The sequence below is a fragment of the Macrosteles quadrilineatus genome, unplaced genomic scaffold (assembly GCF_028750875.1).
Source record: "Macrosteles quadrilineatus isolate MER2022 unplaced genomic scaffold, UCM_ALF_1.0 Scaffold_9__3_contigs__length_116548681, whole genome shotgun sequence".
NCBI lineage: Eukaryota > Metazoa > Arthropoda > Insecta > Hemiptera > Cicadellidae > Macrosteles > Macrosteles quadrilineatus.
In genome coordinates this window covers 46489366-46494783 of record NW_026542602.1, presented here as the reverse complement: position 1 = coordinate 46494783, position 5418 = coordinate 46489366, and positions in this window count along the sequence as shown.

Here is a 5418-nt window from a genome sequence, read left to right as displayed (position 1 = left end):
TTGTAATTACTGTACTCATTACAAAAGAACAAATTGTAAATACTTATTAAAAAAAAAAAAACTAATTGTAATTACTCATTACTGATAAAAAGCTAATTGTAAATACTCATTTAAAAAAAAACTAATTGTAAATACTCATTACAAAAACAAAAAAAAACTCATTGCACGAAAAAAAAAACGCATTACACAAAAAAAAAACTCATTACATAAAAAAAAAACTAATTGTAATTACTCATTGTAATTACTCATTGTAATTACTAATTACCTCCGGTCCCACTCCGCCCTATATGGTACCGGGCAATTAGACCTACTGATGTATTCATTCAGTTTAGTGAAACTGAACTTAAACTTTTAGAGAGCCTTTTAATGTTATTAGACTAACGAAAGGGGTTGTTCGTGTTTACTAGCGCTAATCAGCAACAAAAACCATTTAATTTATCCCTAAAATATATATTCTAAAATACAAACAATGCTAAATGCTCAAAATATGTATAATTTCACTCAATTTATCGCAGTTAGATGAATTAGCGTAAGCCCTGAAAGTAACCGTCGATTTCGACGGGTTTCACCTAGTCTATATATAATACGCTAAGCCGATTTTTTGTAAACAGAACTCCTCCCTCATTTTTGGACCAATTTTAATGATTAAAGTGTAAAAAAAATTTTCCTGATCTGTAGTTTTGCAAAGTGTTTTTAATTTTTTGAAATCTTTATTACCCGACCGATTTTCATAATTTTGGCCAACTAAGGACGTACCGCAGATTTATTTGAGCTATTGTTTATTGAGACCGGACTACCTAAAGCACACTGCTGAATCACGAATCAACGATAATTACCTATCTGCAATCAATGATACGTAACTCTATTTTTATTTAAGTTATTTTATATGTCTTGGTCTTAAAATACTTCAAAAGCTTTCACTTGAGATATTGGTAGTTTTAATCAATTAAGTTCAAGATACTGTATCGCTCAATCATAAAGTATAAATTGTATTATATCTTGGATATGGAATTTAGTTTTAAATATATTTAATTTATTCTAACTACGTTATTCTATTTGTTTTGACCTAAGAACCTTCATTGAAATACCACTCCCATTTCATTAAAGCACACAGCTAAATCACGACCAACACAAATTGTTCAAAAAATTGAGTTCTTTATCATCGATTTATATCCAAACGATCTTGCTTGCAACCTCAACAGTACTTTCATAATTATTTGCAAATACAGTGTATTCACAAATTAGGCTATCCAATGACCTATTAATTAATAAAATCGGTTCAGTAGAACTGTAGATTTAATTGTACAAAGCTTAAGAACAACATCTTTAATTCAGTATTTTCTCACTACTATACATTTGGAGGTTGCTTAACGTTTTTGCAAATAACTTTGAAATGGCGAGGAAATCGACCAAAGTGGAGCGTGATATTCTGAAAGAGAATAAAATTTTCTACAAATTACCATTATGTATTTCTTGAAATTACAAGAAATACATACTGTTTCATTAAAAAGTAGTGTAAAATTATACATATTGTCATATTTGATAGATAGATTGGCATTAATTTGGCTAGTTACGTATACAGACAAATTAATATTTACGTAACAAACAATTTACAGTATTTATTTTGCTTTTTGGAAATGCCACATTGCTATTTTACTTGCATCATTTGTTGCAAAAGAAGCCACATGACCATATAAACGAGTAAGCCCCTAACATTACGTAGAGAGATTAATTGACAACTTTATGTAGCCTATGTATAAGGCTGAGACAACTAACTGACATCCCCCATGTCAATGAATTTTAGCTTTAACAGTAACCCCACAACCAATTTTTCAAAACTATGATAGAGGGTTATTCATTGGCACAGAAGTACATATGTAAGATATGAACTGACGCGACAAGACGAAGGAAAAATCAAAAACGGATATACATCCCTTTGAAGTTAGAACGTGCCTTCTCAACAAACAGATATTTTTTCTTATATAAAATCATAGATTAATCTGCTTTACACTGGTAAAATAGCGGACATATAGAAATCACTACTAAACAATTATAAAAATTTAGCATTTTTTAAAACCAGAGCAGGTAAAGTGTTTAACTGCAAAAGATCCACCAATACGATTTCAATAAACCCTGCTATAGTAGTGTGCTGCTCCTAGTATATCGAGCTCTACCAACGTTGCGTTACCAACGGAAGCGCAAACAATGGCATTGTTTCCTATTGTACAAGCCTTCGAGCGCCCGGTTGGCGGTTTTTTGCTGTGTCTACTCACTACTGCTTGATTTCATCGCAGAGGCGCAGTGTGCGTGATGTTAAGCGTCACAAAAATGCAAATACCCCATTTATATTATTGAGCGAAGCACTTATAATTTTGTGCTTATTTTTGTATTTTAATTTATAAAGGCATTCTGCACATCCACAGGAAACTATCTTTCTAACAGTATGCGTAGATTTTCCCTGCGATGCACATAAGCTGAGAAAAAAGGTTTTAAAGTATACTAGCTGTTACCCACGGGCTTCACCCCGTTTTAATTCATAAGTATTAATAAAATTATTGATTGGTTAAGTTAAACTTGAATAAACAAAACAGAATACAGAAATACAAACAAATAATTACACCTGATTTTAATAAGGAAATACATTGAAAGAATAACATACAAATAAGGACAGCTGAGGTTTTTTTTAACATTATGTATAAGGAAAGTAATTACGACCTTAAAGGGTGATTTATGAAATAATGGATAGTTTTGCGCAAGGTTTTTCTCGTCATGACGAACATTTTAAGTTTATGGTTTATGGGGGTGTGACTTGTAGTTTTCTCAAAAGTTCATGGGTACTTTTGGCTTTATATATAGATTTCTGCTTGCCTATTAATATATATTCACTTAGATCAGGCATCTGCAGTTGTTCGCATTTCACGGATTGTGGCCCATTCTGTAAGTAACAGCTGTGTTTACGTCGTATACATAAAGTTGGGCATACTTTGGTTCAATGTTAGAGGGTATTAACGGTCCAATCAGATAGTAGTATGTTTTCTGTGCTGATGGTAAAAGGAGTCCGAGTACTTAAAATTATATAGACTAACTGAATGATGTCGATTCATTTTGACACATCGTTTTTAAAAATCCATCCATTATTAACGGAGGAGTAGTGTTTCGTAGAAATCACCTTCACGTATTATATAAGGAGTACCATAAGATATTTTTATTAACATTTGATATTATTACACACCAAGTTTAACATGGAGGATTCGAAATGTTTAATGTCAAACTTTGTCTCAACTAATTTGAGAGAACGGCTTGATAAATAAAGGCATGTTTATTTATTATTTGTTTTATTAATTAGTTTGAAATAAATAGAAGTAGGGAAACTTCTTTTTTTATTAGTAGCAAAGCTCTGCCAAAACAATTACATATAAAAACCGATGTTCATAGTTTGGTTTACTGATATCAATATTTAAATGAAGTATGATAGCATTACTAAGTGACAAATTATCAGTTCACTGAGAGATTATGTGAACACGAGACATCTTCTATATAAATAAAATTAGAGTTTTGTCTGTACATTATTTCTTAGTACGATCTAGGACTTGCCTGAAATATTGTGTTCAACTGTTACGGGCTAGAACTAGCGTAAGATGTGTTGGTGGGATAGAAAAAAGGTAGAAAAATTACAGGGTCGCGTGACTTTCTCTCAGTAACACTCTTAAATTGTATTTTAGCTTTTATTATGGTTTAAAACGCAATACCATAGATCCAAAATGTTATAACACACATATTTTTACTTTGTTCAGTTGAATTAGTGATTAGGGTAGAGGCAGCGTAAAGAAAATGAGCAAAATACAGGGCAGATAGTGGCGTACACAGGGTGGTATTTAAAGGCTAAAAATAGATCGTTTAAGGAGTTTTCTTATCGAATAAATTCCTACTGTGTGTATTGATGTCATTAGCATTGTTTTTCAAACGTGCTATTATCTCACGTCAAAAATGTGCTAGTATAATTAACGACTAGTGTACATGTTGCTCTAAATCGAGCAATTATTGCAAAGAAGTAAAGTAGTTATTTAAAAACAATTATTAACTTATTTAAAAACGAATAAAAGTAATAATTTCCGATGACTTTAAAAGACTAAACTCATAGATGGAACGTACCTAACATTTCCATATAATAGCCTAAACATTTCTTGTAAATATTTTACCATTTTTCAAAAGCTGATCTGGTTTTTAGTGTATTCTACAAATATTTCCCACTTATAGCCACATTAGGTAGTCCATGTTGATCTTCGTCAATGATAACGTAGTCAGCATGGTACTACCCATTGTCACCAGTACGTTTACAAATTTCAGTAATTTTTTTATAGAGATACAATTTTGTTTACAATAGGTACTTAAGAACTGCCTGATTTTCTGCATAGCCTCTCTGTCACAATTTTATTTGCCTCAATTGGCATTAATTTGGCTAGTTACTGTTATAACGTAAGTTATATTTACCTGAAAATATGCAGAATTGTAAGGCCCTAATGTTGTTCAGATGGGTTTTTGTTTCCCTTGAATGTGAATAATGCGAATCCTTCAATGCAAGTTTTGTTAAGGTTTCTTGGATTTAGTCATGTTATTTTAATATCACTTGACTTTTATGAAAACATATATAATGTCCTTGCCGTACCGGTTTAATTCGGCCTTAGAGGGGTTTCCTTTGCAAATCATCATAAAGTTAAGTCCGTGTTTCCTACAAAAAAGTAGCACTTCCGATAACATCCTTGTTCATTGTTTGTGGGAATCTTCATATTGTAGGTGTTCTTCTTTTATATAGGATGATAACGATAATATTTTTAAAAAATCTCGATTTCTGCTACTTGGTGACGTTCTATAACTTTCCTATGTTTCCTTGGAAACCAATTACGACCTTTAAGGACAGTTTATGAAATAATGGATAGTTTTGCGCTAGTTTTCTCGTCATGACGAACATTTTAAGTATATGGTTTATGGGGGTATGACTTGTAGTTTTCACAAAAGTGCATGTGTACTTTGGGCTTTATATTGATCAACTAGTGGCTTGTAGGGACATAAGTCCCTAAAAAGCTCAAATGTAAAACAAACTATTGTAATATTTAAACAAACTCAGAATAAAATTATCTATGTGTCAGAATCGATACAGTGCTACAATACTACATGTACTCATATTAGTACCCTGGCCCAGTTATTATTTCTAATATTATAGCTCTACTCCTTTTGTAAAGGCACAACTGAATTAGTGTAAAGGCTGCCCTAGTTTCGTTTCTGATCAACATAAAATATAAACTACTCTCTGTGTCAGCTTATGTGGTGGTAATCCTCCTAAAGCTGTGGTTGACTTTATACACTCTTTAAAATAGGCCAATTTAAACGTTCAGTGGGTTCATAGTTTGTTAAGACCAT